This window comes from Conger conger, chromosome 15 (genome assembly GCF_963514075.1).
Source record: "Conger conger chromosome 15, fConCon1.1, whole genome shotgun sequence".
In the NCBI taxonomy this organism is placed as follows: domain Eukaryota; kingdom Metazoa; phylum Chordata; class Actinopteri; order Anguilliformes; family Congridae; genus Conger; species Conger conger.
In genome coordinates, this window is record NC_083774.1 from 41801921 (window position 1) to 41829692 (window position 27772).

Below are 27772 nucleotides of genomic sequence, written 5' to 3' on the forward strand. Positions count from 1 at the left end.
ATAAAGAAAATAATGTTTATGTTAATGAACACTTCTGGCACAATTGTGCAAGTGCCTATTTTACTAGGTGGCAATCACTTTTCCAATACATATGTTTCAAATATTGTAGGAATATCATAAAATTTGTCACAGAAAACAATGTCCTATGGTGTTATGCAATAACCTGACTTTAAGTTGGGCAATTTCATGGACAACTACATTTAGTTGAAAGACCCCATTCAAGGTCATGTGAGTGAAGACCCCTATGAAGCCCATGAGCTGTGCACATGGTAAATATTTCTCTCAGAATTGTTCAGATATTTAACTATGTTTTCAGACCACTGAAGTTCTCTAAATTTCATTTTTTTATTAAAATGTGTATTTTTAACAGCAAGATTATGTAATATTATGCAAATGTATAATGCCAAATGCTAATAACAGTTTCAGCTAGTATTAGCATGGTTATTAACTGCCACAGAAGCTGAAATGTCCTTTGGTGTGACACTTTGAGCTGTCACACCATATGATAAAGATGTCACACCATAGGACAAGACCTCCTAAAGAAGCTTTTAAAACAAATAAACAAAGTTTGTTAACATACTTTTCATTATCTTTTGACCAGTTTTAATGATTCTAAATTCAATAATTACTTAAATTCAAATGTTTATTGCTGTTTTTTGGAACTGAGGGAGAGATGGATGCAAAAGAGGGATTTCCAATTCAGAAATCCAGTCTCATCACTGGGCAGGAAGCCGAAAGCAAGTCACACTGCATACTGCAGTTGCATACACATCAAAAGGAACCCAGAGCTATGCAACTCTGTCACCATCATTAAGGCATGACGAGAGAGCTGTTTGGGCACACATCATGCCTGTTCTGGAAGATGTGATGCTGGAACATGACCAAGCCATTGATACACTGCATGTCATCAGTGATGGTCCGGTAACACAATACCGAAACAAAACCAACTGCTTTCTGTTAAGCCAAGTTCCCTTCACAATTGGCTTTAAAGATGTAACTTGGAATTTCTCAGAAAGGTCGCCTGGCAAGGGAGCCCCGGATGGTGTTGGGGGAGCAGTGAAAAGAACGGCGGACAAGTATGTTCTGAGAGGCAGTGATTTGCAATCTCCAGAAGGTTTTGTCGAGGACCCGTCCCTAGGCCCTCCTGATGAGAGATTGACAGAAGATGGGTTAGGCAGGAATGCATTGTTAACCCCTCGCACACGCCAATGGGGTAGGAGTAAAAGCTCCCGTAAGAGGAGAAGTATATGGTACAAGATAAATGTACAACCGTATATGGATACTGAGGAGTCTGAAGTCAGAGGACTTAGATTCAGGGTTTTAGAGAGCAAGGCTAAAGGCCTGACTGAGGCCATGCGTAGAATGTGTTCTAGCATGACCATGGAAGATGCTGAACACGCTGAGCGGAAAATTGGAGACCCAGGGAGTTTTGCATTCAAGGAGACGATAGATGTGATAACATACTTGGTTGACACGTGTGGGCTGGCTCCTACAGGGGAGGAGCACGAAGCCTGGTTAAAGAAACCGGATGAGAAAGACAATGAAGATAATTTGGAAATCAAAGAGCAGGAGGAGATTGAAAAATGTAAAAGAGATAAGGAAAATGGCAAGGACGTCAATACCGAAAGAAAATTAAGAGGCTTCAAGGGCCTTCCTGATGATAACACAAATAATTTATTGAATAGATTCAAAGGACTGACTATAGAGGAGTTAAATGATGAATTACACTCAGCTATTAGCTGGATGTCCTTTGTAGATCCCTTAAGGCGCCACAAAAAGGGGCACCTGAAGAGGGTGTTGAGATGGTGGCGGGCTTTAACGTCTGGCTTGCATGAGATCAAAGTTTGGAGGAAGTCAAGGAGAGATTATGAAATTGAAACAGACACCAGTGATGAATAGGTTAATTAAAAATTACATAAGGGGTAGTGTTTTTCCACTCGTATATTAAGATGGTGGAAATTCCCAAACCAGAGGGGCCCATGAAATAAAATATTGGGGACATTTCTTTTGAGGTATGAGAAAATGACAATTGGAAAAACAGAAATAATTAATATGATCATTAAAAAACAGGTTACATAAGAGATAAATGTCTTCCTGCTTGACATATTGGGGACATTTCTTCTCAAAAAAGGTACACTTTTGTATGCAAAAAAGATATATAAGGAATAAGCTTTTAGACCTAAGAGCAGGATCCCGGAATTTGGCTTCAGAGGATATCTACGAGCTGGTGAAGAAAGAGCCACGCAGAACAACTATAACCAAGCTGGAGTGGTAATTATAACCTATATTACTTGTAGAAGTAGGAAAAGTAACACATTATAAGTTTACTTTTATGTATCTGTTATTTCTCATTAAGGTACTATATAAGGTAGAAAAATGTAGAGAAGTTATCATAGTTAGATAAATATAATATTCTAGAAATAGTTTCTTTTTAAAAAACGTCCAGAAGGGGGAGCTATAGGATAAGGCTAAGGCCAAAGAGGATGGATATTGGAGGGGTGTACCTTGATTTTTAAACATCGTGGTGGAAAGGTAATTTAGAAAGAGCTAGAGGGGTATATGTAACTTGCATGTGATTAGCAAACTGCAAAAGATCATATGTACACTGTAATCTGTATAACTCTATTCTTTTGATAGATTATAATAAAGTATATCTTACTATAATCATATGTGATAAAGAGTCTTTAGAGGAATACATTGAATACAGGACATCGATTACCAGATTTGCATCACACCCTTCACTTCGAGACTGGGCTGGAAGTTCAGTAGAACTTACCAGGGCTCCAGGACGTTCGGAGTACTTGAGTTCGTCCCCGAGACACCTCATGGTGAGGTACTGCTCGTGGGAACGTGAGGTCTGAGCTCGGCAAGGGGTCCGTGGCTCACGACAATTTTGGCGCCCAACGTGGGGCACGAGTAGTAGAGAACTGCTCACGGCCTATTGAGGCATTGCCCGAGTGGATTCCTACTCGTGGGGCTCGAGTCGATTACTGGCACTGACGAGAAAGGTGCTAGGCACCTAAGTAGTGAAACCGTAATACTCGAACTCGAAAGGAATCGAGGTAATTTAGAATAAGTTACAATATTAGAAAACTGTATAGGACAGTAAATTCTAATAAAGTAATAGTATAAATATCAATTTATAAATAGGTGGGAAAATGGCTGTATATGCCAGACCCACATATAGAAGTATATTTCGGAGCGGTGGAATCACTGTTCCATGAAGTGCAGAGGCCTTTTCCTTGGCCGCTGCACTTAGCAGATCCATGCAACCTTGGCCAGAGTGCTGGAGCAGGTGTGTCATGGGCAATTAGTAGAATATTAGATGGGCATGATCAAAGGGGAGGATGGTATGAACGGAGATTACTGTTGGCTCAACAGGATACGGCGCGTAAGGTGATAATCTCCCAAGCAGCAGATGTACATCCCGCTCAATTAGGTCCAAATATAACTGCAATTTTGAGTCATGTGCCCCCTTATGGGCAACACCCTACTAGATCGAAGGCTCTGTTGTACAGTTACTATATGAGATTAATACGAGCCTCAGAGACAATTGGAGATGGGGGAATAGTAGCCACAACCTTAGCAGGAAGTGGGAATTTCGGTGGCAGTAGTAAGGACAGCTTAGAGGCATTAATGGGGGTGGCTCAGGCTATCAATGTCAATTCCATCGGTTCCCCGGTGTTCCTGATAATATGGAATCGCGCTGAGGATGAAATGGGGAGGTTGTATCGAGGCTGTAAACCATATCGTATGCCTTCTCAATATGCAATGCAAGCTGAGTACTTTGAAAAAGGCACTGAACCGACAGATAAAATAGAAAGAAAATAGTTAAATGAAATCTGGGATATGGCCTATCCAGGCCTAGGAGGGCCAGGCGATTCTAGAAGGGCTGGAGGCCGGAGGAGGGACTCCTTGATTTCTGTGACAGGGCTCATAGAAAACCTTGAAGACTGGGATGGAATAGCCCCTTCGGCGCCTCTTCCTGATCGGTCTGAACACCCCCCTGGTTGGGAGGGGATTCCTTGGCATTCACTCATACAAGAAAGGAGGAGCCGCATAAATCCTACCAGCACAGTTGTAGGAGCACAAGAATTTGACCCCGTCGGAGATGAGTGGGATGAGGATCCTCAGCTAGGCCCCAGCAGATTGCAGCCTGGGGCCTTAGTAAGGCCAGGGACTCCATATCCAGGGCTGCCACCAGCGGCATTAGGGCCTAAAGGGCGACCTCACCATAAACCTCCAATACTACCTAAACCTAGGGGCATACCCGTACTACCACCACCACCACCACCCCCTCCATCTAATCCTCCCCCTGCTGATCCAAACGACGGATTAACATATCCACAACCTTTACCTAACACAGTGAATAGGCAATTAGAATCCCTACTACCCTTCACACCCTTAAATCCGAACACAAGAGGCCCTGAATCAATACAAAGACCAAACCCCCTAGGCCCAACCCCTAGAGGAGGTGATGAGGAGGTAAGGCCTGCACCTCCAACAACACCACTTGCACTGATCAGTGTAGGAAGACTGTCTGAGCCCTCAGGTGAGGGGAGAAGAGGAAGAGACTCTGGTGGGACACGAGGGCCTGCTGGGGGATCACCCGAACCACAGAGAAGGGGAGCAGACGGACCTAGGGGTCCTATACAGACAAACAGACCCCCTCCACTTTCACCAACTTTGACAAAGCGGCTCAGCCAATCAGATGGCCGGATTTGTTCCAAATTGAACACGTGTTTGTTCCAAATTCATCACGTGTTTAGCCGGCCAATTGTAGCTCTTCCTCCGTTTTGACTCAAATCGGCGCGTCGGCCATTGCTCCCGCATCGGTGAAAGGTAAGCTTTCAATGCGTTTTCTAATGAAATTTTTATTAAAATGAGAAGAATCATTTGTATTTTCATGTTAGCGATGGTCAGAGCAGGCTAGCTAGTTGGCTTTCGCGCTGTTCAATACGTTTATCGTTGCTGTTAATACACAGAACGAATGAATGAAAGAACTTTCCAGCTGTATAAACACATCATGTATGTATTTTTACATTAGAAATATATCGTAAGACAAAGCTGGCATGTCGCACATTTCGTTTTAATTACAAAACGTAATATTCTCTGGCTTGCAAGGCGGATAGCTGCTTGGCTATCTACCTACCTACCTCCATACCTCGATTCAGCGTGTGACTATACGAATAATGCAGCCTAATTACTCCCCCAATTTAATCATTTCTGTCGAAATGTTTTAAAAAGTGAGTCATTTCAGTGGTATAGTGTAGCTAGCTAGCTGTGGTTAGGTCTGTCAACTACTACATCTTGGTAGCCCCTGTGAAGTTAAATTAATTATTATTATTATTATTATTATTATTATTACTTTTAAATACTCTGTGTCACATAGCATGTTCATAAATCTTGTGATAAGCATGTTTTTCCTGTGTGCACAGCCTCACATTGCAGGGAACCTCAGTCGCAGACGGGCCGGGCGCTGCAGGACATCAGCTTGGACCATGACACTGCGAACATCTTAGACCAGGACACATGCCTCCCATGGGCATGCTCTATTTATTCTACTTATTTATGTGATTAAAATATCAGACCAGTGATCATTCTCATGTGACCGCGATAGCAGTCACTCTAGAAGCCAGTGAAAAATATATTTTCATACATATTGAACAGCAGAAAAACGCTCAGCTTTTAACACTAGGCGTCAGCATAGCTCCAGTTTAAGTTTGAGGACGTGCAAATCAGTCCTTGTTTTGTTTGATGGCAGTTTATTATCTACTGTTGGAACAATTGCCGAATTTAGTTGCAGCAACAAGTAGGTCCCCATTCACGTCCATCTCTTGTACTCATGACATTTCTCCATGTTCTGCTGTGAACGAGTTGTGCCATATTTGTATTGTCATTATTATTATTATTATTAATAATAATATCATTTTTAAAAATCACAACGGTGCTCCCTTTCTGCATTTTGTACTATCAAATAAAATTTCTGCCTGGAAAAGAAATGAAATTGGACAATGAGTAGCAAGACATTCTCAAGAACTGAATTCGAGTTTGCTAGACCTGGATATATGAACAGTCACAAAATATTAGGAGATACCCTCGTGATACTCAGTGTCGTCAGAGTAACAGACAACAGCGATTCGTCTCATTTAAAGTTTTATTTCCAATATACACTCAAGGTGGTGTGCAGTGCACAAAGAAACATTTGCATCAATCAACGGAGGGGGAAAAAAGTGCCAAGTTGCAAGTCTAAAGCAAACAACCATCCAAAAATGAGCCCTTGCTCTTTGAAATTGGGGTTTATTTGATCAGAGGGAAGATGGCCAGCTACTGGCCCACCAGTGGGCCACACAAGCATACCACACCTCACGCAGAGCATCCGCCCATGTCCAGGCACTTGTCCGCTGGCGTATGAAGCCTTTTTCAAAGACGAGTCACCTCAGTGGCCTGTTGTACTCCTTGAAATGGGAACAATACAGAGAACCTGTTCTACTCTTTAAAATAGGACCGAGATGGATATTTTATTTCAAAAAATAAATAAAAAAAGGTCGGCAGAGATGGAGATTCTATTTTTAAAATAGGACAGAGTTTCACTTTATTAGGTTTATCTCTACACTCGTACTTAAGACCACCAATTTGACGTGACGTCACAGTAGCCTGTGCTATCACAACAGCCGTTGCCCTCTAGCGGTTCATACACACTCAGTGACCACTTTATTAGGTACACCTGTCCACCAGCCTGAAAATGCAAATATTTGGCCCACCCATTTCCTGTGACGTCACAATAGCCTGTGATGTCACAATAGCCTCTGCCCTCGAGCAGAGTTAGTGGACACTCGGTGACCACTTTATTAGGTACACCCGGACAGCAGCTTGTATAAATGAAAATAGAACTTTCTGTTTTACAAAAATCACAAAACATGTTACCCTGGAGCTCAGGTAAGGCACAGAATCACCAATAAATGTTACCTGGACCTCAGGCAAGGCACAAAATATGCACCGCTTCACAAAAAATGTTACCCAGAGCTCAGGTTAGGCATGAAAATATCAACTGGTGCGCAGGTAAGGTTAAAAATATGGAACGCTTCACGAATTTGCGTGTCATCCTTGCGCAGGGGCCATGCTAATCTTCTCTGTATCGTTCCAATTTTAGTATATGTGCTGCCGGAGCGAGCACAAGAGACCTACCTGAGCCTGCGCTACCTAAGGGGCGGGTTCTGGCCATGGTTCGCAGTCATGGACTGAGTGCGAAAGCATGCATAGCACGCGTGTGTGCCTCGTAAGGACAGCCTAAACTGGCAGCACTTACAACCAAGACAAATCTGCATCAGGAGGTTTATCAAACACAACCTCTCATGTTGAGCTGAACACATTTAGACATCAATGTCCCTCCGAGGCAGGCAAATGGAGTCCACGGATGTGCGCTGCCGACTTATGCAGCCGACTGCCTCGATCCTGCTATTGGCTGCACCCTCACAAAGAACTGCACTGTCACCACCTCCAGCCTGTCCGCTGCATGCTGTCCTCATCTCAGTCACCATCAGCTGAACATGCTTGAAAGATTCATCGCACACTGAAAGAAAAAGAAAAAACACAACAACAAAACAATAGTATTACTAGGTATAGGTAAGGTCAGGCCATCTGACAGCAAAAGGTAAAATCTGAAGAAAAGTAAACAAGGAGCCCGCCATCTTCAAATTCAAATACGGTACTTCCGGATCTCCCCGTACATTGCTAGTAATTGCCACCAGAGGTCAGTCGGCTCATTCCTTTCACAGGGGCTCTCCAGCTAGAAAAGGGAAAACCGTCAAAAAGACGGTGCATGCACGGAAGAGCCTTACTTTGATACAGTCTATGGGAAGAACATCGTTTACATTCAATTAATAGAGACACTTGAGAAAAAAACAAAAAAACACTGCATGGTTTCTAATACCATATACAGTACGCCCGAAAGGTACTTTACACTATAACAGAAACTGGAGGCTGAGTTTTTCAAGGCAATTCATCAAAAGTTAATTTAGAGTAAGCACTCGAAATTCACTAAAAAGGACGAAAACGCGGAGGAAACGAGTTCTTCGAAACACGAGTGTTTGCTCAAAACAAACGTGGAAAGCAGCATTCCCTCTTTGACCACTCAGCAGACTGCCGTGTGTGTATATCCAACCAAAGCAAGCTGAGTGGTTCTTCTGCGTTGTCGTTTTCGTTAGCTAGCCACTATGGCACACGATTATTTACTTCTGTGGTGTAGGCTAACTTAACACGGCGACTTTTGGCGTCCGCTGGGCCTACGTGGGGGAAATGCCACGTTTTCCAACAAGGCCTCTGAAAATGTTGTGACAATTGTCTTTACCTGTGCCACGTACGGTGCTTCTCATCTACTTCCCCAATCTCTAAGCATGCAAAATGGCCAGACACATACAATAAGCGAGGCACCGGAGCACTAAATTACATCGCCTCGCCAAGGTAGCAAACGAGCTAGCTATAGCCGGCCTAGCACGTGGAAACAGTTTGCTCAGTAGCTGGATAATCCTCGCACAGCAGCCAAGCCTTCCAGAAAATGCAATAAATAGCCTACACGACTGTATTTACGACGTGTATCAGGAATAATCTTGTTAACAAGGGGGTTACTGTACGACGCGGAGGCGAAGGACTATGACCACCAGTCGTTAGCTAGCAAGCGAACAAGTTGATTCTACACCAAGTTAACGTGACATGCGGACCGCCTACAGCAGGCAACCTTACCCGAGAGACGTCCGGCCGCAGTAGCACTGTTTTATGTGCGCACGCGTCCATATTGCACCGAACTGAAACAAGTGAAACTATTTGGAAAAATACAATATTATCTCCCGTAGGCGACGAAGCCATCTGCCCGTGTAGGCCGAGTGCAAATACAGGCGTGGCTACGCAAAACTTTATTTGTGTACCACGTTACAGACAGAACTACAACAGGGTGTGTCTTACGATTTCTTTTTAAAATGTCTACGGATTTGGAGTCGCGAAGACCCATGCTATTCCAAAGGCTAGAGCAGTAATAACCAAAAGACGCTGCATCACCATATGCCTTTAGGTTCTAGCCTCCGGGACAAGACTGTGGGCTATTGTGAAGCCTTCAATCTAATTTCGTTTTAAATTTCGTAAGACATGCATTTTTAATGAGACATCTGGAATATACCCCATGTACAAAGTTCCTTTTTTATTTTATTTTTTACTGTACTCAGAATGATATACCTGATCTTCATTCAGAACTATGTAAAGGGGAAAAAACGCGAATGGTTTTCAATGCTGCGAATGTTTCACCCAACAGAATTCACACAGCATTGCGGTTTCCCGTTCTTTCTTTTTCACATTACATTACATTACATTGCAGGCATTTAGCAGACGCTCTTATCCAGAGCGACGCACAATGAAGTGCGACGAGGACCCTGGAGGACAGACATTCTCAACAAAATAACACCGTGCCACTGTGTAGGCCTTCCTGAGGATGACGCTTTTATACAAAGCTACCGACAAGTCCTGATGTGTGTTTCTATCGGGATGTGCGGTGTACCTACAGGTTCAAAGACAAAATAAAACCAGTCTACAATACAACTAATGTATTTTCATAACTCGAGAAATATACCTTACATTCCCAACAAAATAACACCGTGCCACTGTGTAGGCCATCCTGAGGATGTTAGGTTGAGTTGCCACAATGCTAGAAATAAATAAATAAATAAATAAATAAATAAATAAATAAATAAATAAATAAATAAATAAATAATCATTTGTTATTTAGCAGACGCTTTTATCCAAAGAGACCTACATGTCCTGATGTGTGTTGTACCTATAGGTTGAAAGACAAAATTAAACCGGAAACCAGTCTACAATACAACTAATGTATTTTGATAACTCGAGAAATATACTTGCCTGATGCAACTCAAAGTTGCAAAATTCACCCAACTTTGCTGTTTCACTTTTTTTTTTTCTTCTTCTTTATTTTGGTTCATTTAACATTCCCAACAAAATGACACCGTGCCACGGTGTAGGTCATTTTGAGGATGTTAGGTCTAGTTGCTACAATGCAAGCTATAAATAAATAATCATTTGTTATTTAGCAGACGCTTTTATCCAAAGCGACCGACAAGTCCTGATTAGACTAAGCAGGAAACAGCCCTGGAGCAATGGGGTGTTAAGGGCATCCCCAAGGGCCCAACAGCTGTGCGGATCTTATCGCAGCTACACCGGGGCTCGAACCGCCGACCTTGCCACTGCACTACAGGCTGGCCTCTTAAAAGTCAAATGGATTTGGCCACTTTACCGATCTTCTCTGTTCCAATGTTCCAATGTTCCAATATGTTCCAATATTGGAGCCAATCAGAGGCCGTGCCTTGTTCCAATTTACAACTTTCACCAACTTTGACAAAGCGGCTCAGCCAATCAGATGGCCGGATTTGTTCCAAATTGAACACGTGTTTGTTCCAAATTCATCACGTGTTTTGCCGGCCAATTGTAGCTCTTCCTCCGTTTTGACTCAAATCGGCGCGTCGGCCATTGCTCCCGCATCGGTGAAAGGTAAGCTTTCAATGCGTTTTCTAATGAAATTTTTATTAAAATGAGAAGAATCATTTGTATTTTCATGTTAGCGATGGTCAGAGCAGGCTAGCTAGTTGGCTTTCGCGCTGTTCAATACGTTTATCGTTGCTGTTAATACACAGAACGAATGAATGAAAGAACTTTCCAGCTGTATAAACACATCATGTATGTATTTTTACATTAGAAATATATCGTAAGACAAAGCTGGCATGTCGCACATTTCGTTTTAATTACAAAACGTAATATTCTCTGGCTTGCAAGGCGGATAGCTGCTTGGCTATCTACCTACCTACCTCCATACCTCGATTCAGCGTGTGACTATACGAATAATGCAGCCTAATTACTCCCCCAATTTAATCATTTCTGTCGAAATGTTTTAAAAAGTGAGTCATTTCAGTGGTATAGTGTAGCTAGCTAGCTGTGGTTAGGTCTGTCAACTACTACATCTTGGTAGCCCCTGTGAAGTTAAATTAATTATTATTATTATTATTATTATTATTATTATTACTTTTAAATACTCTGTGTCACATAGCATGTTCATAAATCTTGTGATAAGCATGTTTTTCCTGTGTGCACAGCCTCACATTGCAGGGAACCTCAGTCGCAGACGGGCCGGGCGCTGCAGGACATCAGCTTGGACCATGACACTGCGAACATCTTAGACCAGGACACATGCCTCCCATGGGCATGCTCTATTTATTCTACTTATTTATGTGATTAAAATATCAGACCAGTGATCATTCTCATGTGACCGCGATAGCAGTCACTCTAGAAGCCAGTGAAAAATATATTTTCATACATATTGAACAGCAGAAAAACGCTCAGCTTTTAACACTAGGCGTCAGCATAGCTCCAGTTTAAGTTTGAGGACGTGCAAATCAGTCCTTGTTTTGTTTGATGGCAGTTTATTATCTACTGTTGGAACAATTGCCGAATTTAGTTGCAGCAACAAGTAGGTCCCCATTCACGTCCATCTCTTGTACTCATGACATTTCTCCATGTTCTGCTGTGAACGAGTTGTGCCATATTTGTATTGTCATTATTATTATTATTATTAATAATAATATCATTTTTAAAAATCACAACGGTGCTCCCTTTCTGCATTTTGTACTATCAAATAAAATTTCTGCCTGGAAAAGAAATGAAATTGGACAATGAGTAGCAAGACATTCTCAAGAACTGAATTCGAGTTTGCTAGACCTGGATATATGAACAGTCACAAAATATTAGGAGATACCCTCGTGATACTCAGTGTCGTCAGAGTAACAGACAACAGCGATTCGTCTCATTTAAAGTTTTATTTCCAATATACACTCAAGGTGGTGTGCAGTGCACAAAGAAACATTTGCATCAATCAACGGAGGGGGAAAAAAGTGCCAAGTTGCAAGTCTAAAGCAAACAACCATCCAAAAATGAGCCCTTGCTCTTTGAAATTGGGGTTTATTTGATCAGAGGGAAGATGGCCAGCTACTGGCCCACCAGTGGGCCACACAAGCATACCACACCTCACGCAGAGCATCCGCCCATGTCCAGGCACTTGTCCGCTGGCGTATGAAGCCTTTTTCAAAGACGAGTCACCTCAGTGGCCTGTTGTACTCCTTGAAATGGGAACAATACAGAGAACCTGTTCTACTCTTTAAAATAGGACCGAGATGGATATTTTATTTCAAAAAATAAATAAAAAAAGGTCGGCAGAGATGGAGATTCTATTTTTAAAATAGGACAGAGTTTCACTTTATTAGGTTTATCTCTACACTCGTACTTAAGACCACCAATTTGCCGTGACGTCACAGTAGCCTGTGCTATCACAACAGCCGTTGCCCTCTAGCGGTTCATACACACTCAGTGACCACTTTATTAGGTACACCTGTCCACCAGCCTGAAAATGCAAATATTTGGCCCACCCATTTCCTGTGACGTCACAATAGCCTGTGATGTCACAATAGCCTCTGCCCTCGAGCAGAGTTAGTGGACACTCGGTGACCACTTTATTAGGTACACCCGGACAGCAGCTTGTATAAATGAAAATAGAACTTTCTGTTTTACAAAAATCACAAAACATGTTACCCTGGAGCTCAGGTAAGGCACAGAATCACCAATAAATGTTACCTGGACCTCAGGCAAGGCACAAAATATGCACCGCTTCACAAAAAATGTTACCCAGAGCTCAGGTTAGGCATGAAAATATCAACTGGTGCGCAGGTAAGGTTAAAAATATGGAACGCTTCACGAATTTGCGTGTCATCCTTGCGCAGGGGCCATGCTAATCTTCTCTGTATCGTTCCAATTTTAGTATATGTGCTGCCGGAGCGAGCACAAGAGACCTACCTGAGCCTGCGCTACCTAAGGGGCGGGTTCTGGCCATGGTTCGCAGTCATGGACTGAGTGCGAAAGCATGCATAGCACGCGTGTGTGCCTCGTAAGGACAGCCTAAACTGGCAGCACTTACAAACAAGACAAATCTGCATCAGGAGGTTTATCAAACACAACCTCTCATGTTGAGCTGAACACATTTAGACATCAATGTCCCTCCGAGGCAGGCAAATGGAGTCCACGGATGTGCGCTGCCGACTTATGCAGCCGACTGCCTCGATCCTGCTATTGGCTGCACCCTCACAAAGAACTGCACTGTCACCACCTCCAGCCTGTCCGCTGCATGCTGTCCTCATCTCAGTCACCATCAGCTGAACATGCTTGAAAGATTCATCGCACACTGAAAGAAAAAGAAAAAACACAACAACAAAACAATAGTATTACTAGGTATAGGTAAGGTCAGGCCATCTGACAGCAAAAGGTAAAATCTGAAGAAAAGTAAACAAGGAGCCCGCCATCTTCAAATTCAAATACGGTACTTCCGGATCTCCCCGTACATTGCTAGTAATTGCCACCAGAGGTCAGTCGGCTCATTCCTTTCACAAGGGCTCTCCAGCTAGAAAAGGGAAAACCGTCAAAAAGACGGTGCATGCACGGAAGAGCCTTACTTTGATACAGTCTATGGGAAGAACATCGTTTACATACAATTAATAGAGACACTTGAGAAAAAAACAAAAAAACACTGCATGGTTTCTAATACCATATACAGTACGCCCGAAAGGTACTTTACACTATAACAGAAACTGGAGGCTGAGTTTTTCAAGGCAATTCATCAAAAGTTAATTTAGAGTAAGCACTCGAAATTCACTAAAAAGGACGAAAACGCGGAGGAAACGAGTTCTTCGAAACACGAGTGTTTGCTCAAAACAAACGTGGAAAGCAGCATTCCCTCTTTGACCACTCAGCAGACTGCCGTGTGTGTATATCCAACCAAAGCAAGCTGAGTGGTTCTTCTGCGTTGTCGTTTTCGTTAGCTAGCCACTATGGCACACGATTATTTACTTCTGTGGTGTAGGCTAACTTAACACGGCGACTTTTGGCGTCCGCTGGGCCTACGTGGGGGAAATGCCACGTTTTCCAACAAGGCCTCTGAAAATGTTGTGACAATTGTCTTTACCTGTGCCACGTACGGTGCTTCTCATCTACTTCCCCAATCTCTAAGCATGCAAAATGGCCAGACACATACAATAAGCGAGGCACCGGAGCACTAAATTACATCGCCTCGCCAAGGTAGCAAACGAGCTAGCTATAGCCGGCCTAGCACGTGGAAACAGTTTGCTCAGTAGCTGGATAATCCTCGCACAGCAGCCAAGCCTTCCAGAAAATGCAATAAATAGCCTACACGACTGTATTTACGACGTGTATCAGGAATAATCTTGTTAACAAGGGGGTTACTGTACGACGCGGAGGCGAAGGACTATGGCCACCAGTCGTTAGCTAGCAAGCGAACAAGTTGATTCTACACCAAGTTAACGTGACATGCGGACCGCCTACAGCAGGCAACCTTACCCGAGAGACGTCCGGCCGCAGTAGCACTGTTTTATGTGCGCACGCGTCCATATTGCACCGAACTGAAACAAGTGAAACTATTTGGAAAAATACAATATTATCTCCCGTAGGCGACGAAGCCATCTGCCCGTGTAGGCCGAGTGCAAATACAGGCGTGGCTACGCAAAACTTTATTTGTGTACCACGTTACAGACAGAACTACAACAGGGTGTGTCTTACGATTTCTTTTTAAAATGTCTACGGATTTGGAGTCGCGAAGACCCATGCTATTCCAAAGGCTAGAGCAGTAATAACCAAAAGACGCTGCATCACCATATGCCTTTAGGTTCTAGCCTCCGGGACAAGACTGTGGGCTATTGTGAAGCCTTCAATCTAATTTCGTTTTAAATTTCGTAAGACATGCATTTTTAATGAGACATCTGGAATATACCCCATGTACAAAGTTCCTTTTTTATTTTATTTTTTACTGTACTCAGAATGATATACCTGATCTTCATTCAGAACTATGTAAAGGGGAAAAAACGCGAATGGTTTTCAATGCTGCGAATGTTTCACCCAACAGAATTCACACAGCATTGCGGTTTCCCGTTCTTTCTTTTTCACATTACATTACATTACATTGCAGGCATTTAGCAGACGCTCTTATCCAGAGCGACGCACAATGAAGTGCGACGAGGACCCTGGAGGACAGACATTCTCAACAAAATAACACCGTGCCACTGTGTAGGCCTTCCTGAGGATGACGCTTTTATACAAAGCTACCGACAAGTCCTGATGTGTGTTTCTATCGGGATGTGCGGTGTACCTACAGGTTCAAAGACAAAATAAAACCAGTCTACAATACAACTAATGTATTTTCATAACTCGAGAAATATACCTTACATTCCCAACAAAATAACACCGTGCCACTGTGTAGGCCATCCTGAGGATGTTAGGTTGAGTTGCCACAATGCTAGCTATAAATAAATAAATAAATAAATAAATAAATAAATAATCATTTGTTATTTAGCAGACGCTTTTATCCAAAGAGACCTACATGTCCTGATGTGTGTTGTACCTATAGGTTGAAAGACAAAATTAAACCGGAAACCAGTCTACAATACAACTAATGTATTTTGATAACTCGAGAAATATACTTGCCTGATGCAACTCAAAGTTGCAAAATTCACCCAACTTTGCTGTTTCACTTTTTTTTTTTCTTCTTCTTTATTTTGGTTCATTTAACATTCCCAACAAAATGACACCGTGCCACGGTGTAGGTCATTTTGAGGATGTTAGGTCTAGTTGCTACAATGCAAGCTATAAATAAATAATCATTTGTTATTTAGCAGACGCTTTTATCCAAAGCGACCGACAAGTCCTGATTAGACTAAGCAGGAAACAGCCCTGGAGCAATGGGGTGTTAAGGGCATCCCCCAAGGGCCCAACAGCTGTGCGGATCTTATCGCAGCTACACCGGGGCTCGAACCGCCGACCTTGCCACTGCACTACAGGCTGGCCTCTTAAAAGTCAAATGGATTTGGCCACTTTACCGATCTTCTCTGTTCCAATGTTCCAATGTTCCAATATGTTCCAATATTGGAGCCAATCAGAGGCCGTGCCTTGTTCCAATTTACAACTTTCACCAACTTTGACAAAGCGGCTCAGCCAATCAGATGGCCGGATTTGTTCCAAATTGAACACGTGTTTGTTCCAAATTCATCACGTGTTTAGCCGGCCAATTGTAGCTCTTCCTCCGTTTTGACTCAAATCGGCGCGTCGGCCATTGCTCCCGCATCGGTGAAAGGTAAGCTTTCAATGCGTTTTCTAATGAAATTTTTATTAAAATGAGAAGAATCATTTGTATTTTCATGTTAGCGATGGTCAGAGCAGGCTAGCTAGTTGGCTTTCGCGCTGTTCAATACGTTTATCGTTGCTGTTAATACACAGAACGAATGAATGAAAGAACTTTCCAGCTGTATAAACACATCATGTATGTATTTTTACATTAGAAATATATCGTAAGACAAAGCTGGCATGTCGCACATTTCGTTTTAATTACAAAACGTAATATTCTCTGGCTTGCAAGGCGGATAGCTGCTTGGCTATCTACCTACCTACCTCCATACCTCGATTCAGCGTGTGACTATACGAATAATGCAGCCTAATTACTCCCCCAATTTAATCATTTCTGTCGAAATGTTTTAAAAAGTGAGTCATTTCAGTGGTATAGTGTAGCTAGCTAGCTGTGGTTAGGTCTGTCAACTACTACATCTTGGTAGCCCCTGTGAAGTTAAATTAATTATTATTATTATTATTATTATTATTATTATTATTACTTTTAAATACTCTGTGTCACATAGCATGTTCATAAATCTTGTGATAAGCATGTTTTTCCTGTGTGCACAGCCTCACATTGCAGGGAACCTCAGTCGCAGACGGGCCGGGCGCTGCAGGACATCAGCTTGGACCATGACACTGCGAACATCTTAGACCAGGACACATGCCTCCCATGGGCATGCTCTATTTATTCTACTTATTTATGTGATTAAAATATCAGACCAGTGATCATTCTCATGTGACCGCGATAGCAGTCACTCTAGAAGCCAGTGAAAAATATATTTTCATACATATTGAACAGCAGAAAAACGCTCAGCTTTTAACACTAGGCGTCAGCATAGCTCCAGTTTAAGTTTGAGGACGTGCAAATCAGTCCTTGTTTTGTTTGATGGCAGTTTATTATCTACTGTTGGAACAATTGCCGAATTTAGTTGCAGCAACAAGTAGGTCCCCATTCACGTCCATCTCTTGTACTCATGACATTTCTCCATGTTCTGCTGTGAACGAGTTGTGCCATATTTGTATTGTCATTATTATTATTATTATTAATAATAATATCATTTTTAAAAATCACAACGGTGCTCCCTTTCTGCATTTTGTACTATCAAATAAAATTTCTGCCTGGAAAAGAAATGAAATTGGACAATGAGTAGCAAGACATTCTCAAGAACTGAATTCGAGTTTGCTAGACCTGGATATATGAACAGTCACAAAATATTAGGAGATACCCTCGTGATACTCAGTGTCGTCAGAGTAACAGACAACAGCGATTCGTCTCATTTAAAGTTTTATTTCCAATATACACTCAAGGTGGTGTGCAGTGCACAAAGAAACATTTGCATCAATCAACGGAGGGGGAAAAAAGTGCCAAGTTGCAAGTCTAAAGCAAACAACCATCCAAAAATGAGCCCTTGCTCTTTGAAATTGGGGTTTATTTGATCAGAGGGAAGATGGCCAGCTACTGGCCCACCAGTGGGCCACACAAGCATACCACACCTCACGCAGAGCATCCGCCCATGTCCAGGCACTTGTCCGCTGGCGTATGAAGCCTTTTTCAAAGACGAGTCACCTCAGTGGCCTGTTGTACTCCTTGAAATGGGAACAATACAGAGAACCTGTTCTACTCTTTAAAATAGGACCGAGATGGATATTTTTTTTCAAAAAATAAATAAAAAAAGGTCGGCAGAGATGGAGATTCTATTTTTAAAATAGGACAGAGTTTCACTTTATTAGGTTTATCTCTACACTCGTACTTAAGACCACCAATTTGCCGTGACGTCACAGTAGCCTGTGCTATCACAACAGCCGTTGCCCTCTAGCGGTTCATACACACTCAGTGACCACTTTATTAGGTACACCTGTCCACCAGCCTGAAAATGCAAATATTTGGCCCACCCATTTCCTGTGACGTCACAATAGCCTGTGATGTCACAATAGCCTCTGCCCTCGAGCAGAGTTAGTGGACACTCGGTGACCACTTTATTAGGTACACCCGGACAGCAGCTTGTATAAATGAAAATAGAACTTTCTGTTTTACAAAAATCACAAAACATGTTACCCTGGAGCTCAGGTAAGGCACAGAATCACCAATAAATGTTACCTGGACCTCAGGCAAGGCACAAAATATGCACCGCTTCACAAAAAATGTTACCCAGAGCTCAGGTTAGGCATGAAAATATCAACTGGTGCGCAGGTAAGGTTAAAAATATGGAACGCTTCACGAATTTGCGTGTCATCCTTGCGCAGGGGCCATGCTAATCTTCTCTGTATCGTTCCAATTTTAGTATATGTGCTGCCGGAGCGAGCACAAGAGACCTACCTGAGCCTGCGCTACCTAAGGGGCGGGTTCTGGCCATGGTTCGCAGTCATGGACTGAGTGCGAAAGCATGCATAGCACGCGTGTGTGCCTCGTAAGGACAGCCTAAACTGGCAGCACTTACAAACAAGACAAATCTGCATCAGGAGGTTTATCAAACACAACCTCTCATGTTGAGCTGAACACATTTAGACATCAATGTCCCTCCGAGGCAGGCAAATGGAGTCCACGGATGTGCGCTGCCGACTTATGCAGCCGACTGCCTCGATCCTGCTATTGGCTGCACCCTCACAAAGAACTGCACTGTCACCACCTCCAGCCTGTCCGCTGCATGCTGTCCTCATCTCAGTCACCATCAGCTGAACATGCTTGAAAGATTCATCGCACACTGAAAGAAAAAGAAAAAACACAACAACAAAACAATAGTATTACTAGGTATAGGTAAGGTCAGGCCATCTGACAGCAAAAGGTAAAATCTGAAGAAAAGTAAACAAGGAGCCCGCCATCTTCAAATTCAAATACGGTACTTCCGGATCTCCCCGTACATTGCTAGTAATTGCCACCAGAGGTCAGTCGGCTCATTCCTTTCACAAGGGCTCTCCAGCTAGAAAAGGGAAAACCGTCAAAAAGACGGTGCATGCACGGAAGAGCCTTACTTTGATACAGTCTATGGGAAGAACATCGTTTACATACAATTAATAGAGACACTTGAGAAAAAAACAAAAAAACACTGCATGGTTTCTAATACCATATACAGTACGCCCGAAAGGTACTTTACACTATAACAGAAACTGGAGGCTGAGTTTTTTAAGGCAATTCATCAAAAGTTAATTTAGAGTAAGCACTCGAAATTCACTAAAAAGGACGAAAACGCGGAGGAAACGAGTTCTTCGAAACACGAGTGTTTGCTCAAAACAAACGTGGAAAGCAGCATTCCCTCTTTGACCACTCAGCAGACTGCCGTGTGTGTATATCCAACCAAAGCAAGCTGAGTGGTTCTTCTGCGTTGTCGTTTTCGTTAGCTAGCCACTATGGCACACGATTATTTACTTCTGTGGTGTAGGCTAACTTAACACGGCGACTTTTGGCGTCCGCTGGGCCTACGTGGGGGAAATGCCACGTTTTCCAACAAGGCCTCTGAAAATGTTGTGACAATTGTCTTTACCTGTGCCACGTACGGTGCTTCTCATCTACTTCCCCAATCTCTAAGCATGCAAAATGGCCAGACACATACAATAAGCGAGGCACCGGAGCACTAAATTACATCGCCTCGCCAAGGTAGCAAACGAGCTAGCTATAGCCGGCCTAGCACGTGGAAACAGTTTGCTCAGTAGCTGGATAATCCTCGCACAGCAGCCAAGCCTTCCAGAAAATGCAATAAATAGCCTACACGACTGTATTTACGACGTGTATCAGGAATAATCTTGTTAACAAGGGGGTTACTGTACGACGCGGAGGCGAAGGACTATGGCCACCAGTCGTTAGCTAGCAAGCGAACAAGTTGATTCTACACCAAGTTAACGTGACATGCGGACCGCCTACAGCAGGCAACCTTACCCGAGAGACGTCCGGCCGCAGTAGCACTGTTTTATGTGCGCACGCGTCCATATTGCACCGAACTGAAACAAGTGAAACTATTTGGAAAAATACAATATTATCTCCCGTAGGCGACGAAGCCATCTGCCCGTGTAGGCCGAGTGCAAATACAGGCGTGGCTACGCAAAACTTTATTTGTGTACCACGTTACAGACAGAACTACAACAGGGTGTGTCTTACGATTTCTTTTTAAAATGTCTACGGATTTGGAGTCGCGAAGACCCATGCTATTCCAAAGGCTAGAGCAGTAATAACCAAAAGACGCTGCATCACCATATGCCTTTAGGTTCTAGCCTCCGGGACAAGACTGTGGGCTATTGTGAAGCCTTCAATCTAATTTCGTTTTAAATTTCGTAAGACATGCATTTTTAATGAGACATCTGGAATATACCCCATGTACAAAGTTCCTTTTTTATTTTATTTTTTACTGTACTCAGAATGATATACCTGATCTTCATTCAGAACTATGTAAAGGGGAAAAAACGCGAATGGTTTTCAATGCTGCGAATGTTTCACCCAACAGAATTCACACAGCATTGCGGTTTCCCGTTCTTTCTTTTTCACATTACATTACATTACATTGCAGGCATTTAGCAGACGCTCTTATCCAGAGCGACGCACAATGAAGTGCGACGAGGACCCTGGAGGACAGACATTCTCAACAAAATAACACCGTGCCACTGTGTAGGCCTTCCTGAGGATGACGCTTTTATACAAAGCTACCGACAAGTCCTGATGTGTGTTTCTATCGGGATGTGCGGTGTACCTACAGGTTCAAAGACAAAATAAAACCAGTCTACAATACAACTAATGTATTTTCATAACTCGAGAATAAATAAATAAATAAATAAATAAATAAATAAATAAATAAATAAATAAATAAATAAATAAATAAATAAATAATCAATCATTTGTTATTTAGCAGACGCTTTTATCCAAAGAGACCTACATGTCCTGATGTGTGTTGTACCTATAGGTTGAAAGACAAAATTAAACCGGAAACCAGTCTACAATACAACTAATGTATTTTGATAACTCGAGAAATATACTTGCCTGATGCAACTCAAAGTTGCAAAATTCACCCAACTTTGCTGTTTCACTTTTTTTTTTTCTTCTTCTTTATTTTGGTTCATTTAACATTCCCAACAAAATGACACCGTGCCACGGTGTAGGTCATTTTGAGGATGTTAGGTCTAGTTGCTACAATGCAAGCTATAAATAAATAATCATTTGTTATTTAGCAGACGCTTTTATCCAAAGCGACCGACAAGTCCTGATTAGACTAAGCAGGAAACAGCCCTGGAGCAATGGGGTGTTAAGGGCATCCCCCAAGGGCCCAACAGCTGTGCGGATCTTATCGCAGCTACACCGGGGCTCGAACCGCCGACCTTGCCACTGCACTACAGGCTGGCCTCTTAAAAGTCAAATGGATTTGGCCACTTTACCGATCTTCTCTGTTCCAATGTTCCAATGTTCCAATATGTTCCAATATTGGAGCCAATCAGAGGCCGTGCCTTGTTCCAATTTACAACTTTCACCAACTTTGACAAAGCGGCTCAGCCAATCAGATGGCCGGATTTGTTCCAAATTGAACACGTGTTTGTTCCAAATTCATCACGTGTTTAGCCGGCCAATTGTAGCTCTTCCTCCGTTTTGACTCAAATCGGCGCGTCGGCCATTGCTCCCGCATCGGTGAAAGGTAAGCTTTCAATGCGTTTTCTAATGAAATTTTTATTAAAATGAGAAGAATCATTTGTATTTTCATGTTAGCGATGGTCAGAGCAGGCTAGCTAGTTGGCTTTCGCGCTGTTCAATACGTTTATCGTTGCTGTTAATACACAGAACGAATGAATGAAAGAACTTTCCAGCTGTATAAACACATCATGTATGTATTTTTACATTAGAAATATATCGTAAGACAAAGCTGGCATGTCGCACATTTCGTTTTAATTACAAAACGTAATATTCTCTGGCTTGCAAGGCGGATAGCTGCTTGGCTATCTACCTACCTACCTCCATACCTCGATTCAGCGTGTGACTATACGAATAATGCAGCCTAATTACTCCCCCAATTTAATCATTTCTGTCGAAATGTTTTAAAAAGTGAGTCATTTCAGTGGTATAGTGTAGCTAGCTAGCTGTGGTTAGGTCTGTCAACTACTACATCTTGGTAGCCCCTGTGAAGTTAAATTAATTATTATTATTATTATTATTATTATTATTATTATTATTACTTTTAAATACTCTGTGTCACATAGCATGTTCATAAATCTTGTGATAAGCATGTTTTTCCTGTGTGCACAGCCTCACATTGCAGGGAACCTCAGTCGCAGACGGGCCGGGCGCTGCAGGACATCAGCTTGGACCATGACACTGCGAACATCTTAGACCAGGACACATGCCTCCCATGGGCATGCTCTATTTATTCTACTTATTTATGTGATTAAAATATCAGACCAGTGATCATTCTCATGTGACCGCGATAGCAGTCACTCTAGAAGCCAGTGAAAAATATATTTTCATACATATTGAACAGCAGAAAAACGCTCAGCTTTTAACACTAGGCGTCAGCATAGCTCCAGTTTAAGTTTGAGGACGTGCAAATCAGTCCTTGTTTTGTTTGATGGCAGTTTATTATCTACTGTTGGAACAATTGCCGAATTTAGTTGCAGCAACAAGTAGGTCCCCATTCACGTCCATCTCTTGTACTCATGACATTTCTCCATGTTCTGCTGTGAACGAGTTGTGCCATATTTGTATTGTCATTATTATTATTATTATTAATAATAATATCATTTTTAAAAATCACAACGGTGCTCCCTTTCTGCATTTTGTACTATCAAATAAAATTTCTGCCTGGAAAAGAAATGAAATTGGACAATGAGTAGCAAGACATTCTCAAGAACTGAATTCGAGTTTGCTAGACCTGGATATATGAACAGTCACAAAATATTAGGAGATACCCTCGTGATACTCAGTGTCGTCAGAGTAACAGACAACAGCGATTCGTCTCATTTAAAGTTTTATTTCCAATATACACTCAAGGTGGTGTGCAGTGCACAAAGAAACATTTGCATCAATCAACGGAGGGGGAAAAAAGTGCCAAGTTGCAAGTCTAAAGCAAACAACCATCCAAAAATGAGCCCTTGCTCTTTGAAATTGGGGTTTATTTGATCAGAGGGAAGATGGCCAGCTACTGGCCCACCAGTGGGCCACACAAGCATACCACACCTCACGCAGAGCATCCGCCCATGTCCAGGCACTTGTCCGCTGGCGTATGAAGCCTTTTTCAAAGACGAGTCACCTCAGTGGCCTGTTGTACTCCTTGAAATGGGAACAATACAGAGAACCTGTTCTACTCTTTAAAATAGGACCGAGATGGATATTTTATTTCAAAAAATAAATAAAAAAAGGTCGGCAGAGATGGAGATTCTATTTTTAAAATAGGACAGAGTTTCACTTTATTAGGTTTATCTCTACACTCGTACTTAAGACCACCAATTTGCCGTGACGTCACAGTAGCCTGTGCTATCACAACAGCCGTTGCCCTCTAGCGGTTCATACACACTCAGTGACCACTTTATTAGGTACACCTGTCCACCAGCCTGAAAATGCAAATATTTGGCCCACCCATTTCCTGTGACGTCACAATAGCCTGTGATGTCACAATAGCCTCTGCCCTCGAGCAGAGTTAGTGGACACTCGGTGACCACTTTATTAGGTACACCCGGACAGCAGCTTGTATAAATGAAAATAGAACTTTCTGTTTTACAAAAATCACAAAACATGTTACCCTGGAGCTCAGGTAAGGCACAGAATCACCAATAAATGTTACCTGGACCTCAGGCAAGGCACAAAATATGCACCGCTTCACAAAAAATGTTACCCAGAGCTCAGGTTAGGCATGAAAATATCAACTGGTGCGCAGGTAAGGTTAAAAATATGGAACGCTTCACGAATTTGCGTGTCATCCTTGCGCAGGGGCCATGCTAATCTTCTCTGTATCGTTCCAATTTTAGTATATGTGCTGCCGGAGCGAGCACAAGAGACCTACCTGAGCCTGCGCTACCTAAGGGGCGGGTTCTGGCCATGGTTCGCAGTCATGGACTGAGTGCGAAAGCATGCATAGCACGCGTGTGTGCCTCGTAAGGACAGCCTAAACTGGCAGCACTTACAAACAAGACAAATCTGCATCAGGAGGTTTATCAAACACAACCTCTCATGTTGAGCTGAACACATTTAGACATCAATGTCCCTCCGAGGCAGGCAAATGGAGTCCACGGATGTGCGCTGCCGACTTATGCAGCCGACTGCCTCGATCCTGCTATTGGCTGCACCCTCACAAAGAACTGCACTGTCACCACCTCCAGCCTGTCCGCTGCATGCTGTCCTCATCTCAGTCACCATCAGCTGAACATGCTTGAAAGATTCATCGCACACTGAAAGAAAAAGAAAAAACACAACAACAAAACAATAGTATTACTAGGTATAGGTAAGGTCAGGCCATCTGACAGCAAAAGGTAAAATCTGAAGAAAAGTAAACAAGGAGCCCGCCATCTTCAAATTCAAATACGGTACTTCCGGATCTCCCCGTACATTGCTAGTAATTGCCACCAGAGGTCAGTCGGCTCATTCCTTTCACAAGGGCTCTCCAGCTAGAAAAGGGAAAACCGTCAAAAAGACGGTGCATGCACGGAAGAGCCTTACTTTGATACAGTCTATGGGAAGAACATCGTTTACATACAATTAATAGAGACACTTGAGAAAAAAACAAAAAAACACTGCATGGTTTCTAATACCATATACAGTACGCCCGAAAGGTACTTTACACTATAACAGAAACTGGAGGCTGAGTTTTTTAAGGCAATTCATCAAAAGTTAATTTAGAGTAAGCACTCGAAATTCACTAAAAAGGACGAAAACGCGGAGGAAACGAGTTCTTCGAAACACGAGTGTTTGCTCAAAACAAACGTGGAAAGCAGCATTCCCTCTTTGACCACTCAGCAGACTGCCGTGTGTGTATATCCAACCAAAGCAAGCTGAGTGGTTCTTCTGCGTTGTCGTTTTCGTTAGCTAGCCACTATGGCACACGATTATTTACTTCTGTGGTGTAGGCTAACTTAACACGGCGACTTTTGGCGTCCGCTGGGCCTACGTGGGGGAAATGCCACGTTTTCCAACAAGGCCTCTGAAAATGTTGTGACAATTGTCTTTACCTGTGCCACGTACGGTGCTTCTCATCTACTTCCCCAATCTCTAAGCATGCAAAATGGCCAGACACATACAATAAGCGAGGCACCGGAGCACTAAATTACATCGCCTCGCCAAGGTAGCAAACGAGCTAGCTATAGCCGGCCTAGCACGTGGAAACAGTTTGCTCAGTAGCTGGATAATCCTCGCACAGCAGCCAAGCCTTCCAGAAAATGCAATAAATAGCCTACACGACTGTATTTACGACGTGTATCAGGAATAATCTTGTTAACAAGGGGGTTACTGTACGACGCGGAGGCGAAGGACTATGGCCACCAGTCGTTAGCTAGCAAGCGAACAAGTTGATTCTACACCAAGTTAACGTGACATGCGGACCGCCTACAGCAGGCAACCTTACCCGAGAGACGTCCGGCCGCAGTAGCACTGTTTTATGTGCGCACGCGTCCATATTGCACCGAACTGAAACAAGTGAAACTATTTGGAAAAATACAATATTATCTCCCGTAGGCGACGAAGCCATCTGCCCGTGTAGGCCGAGTGCAAATACAGGCGTGGCTACGCAAAACTTTATTTGTGTACCACGTTACAGACAGAACTACAACAGGGTGTGTCTTACGATTTCTTTTTAAAATGTCTACGGATTTGGAGTCGCGAAGACCCATGCTATTCCAAAGGCTAGAGCAGTAATAACCAAAAGACGCTGCATCACCATATGCCTTTAGGTTCTAGCCTCCGGGACAAGACTGTGGGCTATTGTGAAGCCTTCAATCTAATTTCGTTTTAAATTTCGTAAGACATGCATTTTTAATGAGACATCTGGAATATACCCCATGTACAAAGTTCCTTTTTTATTTTATTTTTTACTGTACTCAGAATGATATACCTGATCTTCATTCAGAACTATGTAAAGGGGAAAAAACGCGAATGGTTTTCAATGCTGCGAATGTTTCACCCAACAGAATTCACACAGCATTGCGGTTTCCCGTTCTTTCTTTTTCACATTACATTACATTACATTGCAGGCATTTAGCAGACGCTCTTATCCAGAGCGACGCACAATGAAGTGCGACGAGGACCCTGGAGGACAGACATTCTCAACAAAATAACACCGTGCCACTGTGTAGGCCTTCCTGAGGATGACGCTTTTATACAAAGCTACCGACAAGTCCTGATGTGTGTTTCTATCGGGATGTGCGGTGTACCTACAGGTTCAAAGACAAAATAAAACCAGTCTACAATACAACTAATGTATTTTCATAACTCGAGAAATATACCTTACATTCCCAACAAAATAACACCGTGCCACTGTGTAGGCCATCCTGAGGATGTTAGGTTGAGTTGCCACAATGCTAGCTATAAATAAATAAATAAATAAATAAATAAATAAATAATCATTTGTTATTTAGCAGACGCTTTTATCCAAAGAGACCTACATGTCCTGATGTGTGTTGTACCTATAGGTTGAAAGACAAAATTAAACCGGAAACCAGTCTACAATACAACTAATGTATTTTGATAACTCGAGAAATATACTTGCCTGATGCAACTCAAAGTTGCAAAATTCACCCAACTTTGCTGTTTCACTTTTTTTTTTTCTTCTTCTTTATTTTGGTTCATTTAACATTCCCAACAAAATGACACCGTGCCACGGTGTAGGTCATTTTGAGGATGTTAGGTCTAGTTGCTACAATGCAAGCTATAAATAAATAATCATTTGTTATTTAGCAGACGCTTTTATCCAAAGCGACCGACAAGTCCTGATTAGACTAAGCAGGAAACAGCCCTGGAGCAATGGGGTGTTAAGGGCATCCCCCAAGGGCCCAACAGCTGTGCGGATCTTATCGCAGCTACACCGGGGCTCGAACCGCCGACCTTGCCACTGCACTACAGGCTGGCCTCTTAAAAGTCAAATGGATTTGGCCACTTTACCGATCTTCTCTGTTCCAATGTTCCAATGTTCCAATATGTTCCAATATTGGAGCCAATCAGAGGCCGTGCCTTGTTCCAATTTACAACTTTCACCAACTTTGACAAAGCGGCTCAGCCAATCAGATGGCCGGATTTGTTCCAAATTGAACACGTGTTTGTTCCAAATTCATCACGTGTTTAGCCGGCCAATTGTAGCTCTTCCTCCGTTTTGACTCAAATCGGCGCGTCGGCCATTGCTCCCGCATCGGTGAAAGGTAAGCTTTCAATGCGTTTTCTAATGAAATTTTTATTAAAATGAGAAGAATCATTTGTATTTTCATGTTAGCGATGGTCAGAGCAGGCTAGCTAGTTGGCTTTCGCGCTGTTCAATACGTTTATCGTTGCTGTTAATACACAGAACGAATGAATGAAAGAACTTTCCAGCTGTATAAACACATCATGTATGTA

General features: G+C 42.6%; 4 non-coding genes across 4 annotated transcripts; all 4 read right to left on the reverse strand.

Annotated features, from left to right (window-relative positions):
* Positions 1-7070: 7070 nt before the first annotated feature.
* LOC133112645 (U6 spliceosomal RNA) lies at positions 7071-7177 on the reverse strand. Its single transcript, XR_009705467.1, has one exon. It is a non-coding gene; the product is annotated as a U6 spliceosomal RNA (small nuclear RNA).
* A 5605-nt stretch (positions 7178-12782) lies between these two features.
* Positions 12783-12889, reverse strand: LOC133112646 (U6 spliceosomal RNA). Its single transcript, XR_009705468.1, has one exon. It is a non-coding gene; the product is annotated as a U6 spliceosomal RNA (small nuclear RNA).
* A 5585-nt stretch (positions 12890-18474) lies between these two features.
* On the reverse strand, positions 18475-18581 carry LOC133112648 (U6 spliceosomal RNA). Its single transcript, XR_009705469.1, has one exon. It is a non-coding gene; the product is annotated as a U6 spliceosomal RNA (small nuclear RNA).
* Positions 18582-24121: 5540 nt separating this feature from the next.
* On the reverse strand, positions 24122-24228 carry LOC133112649 (U6 spliceosomal RNA). The gene has a single exon (XR_009705470.1). It is a non-coding gene; the product is annotated as a U6 spliceosomal RNA (small nuclear RNA).
* Between the last annotated feature and the right edge of the window lie 3544 nt (positions 24229-27772).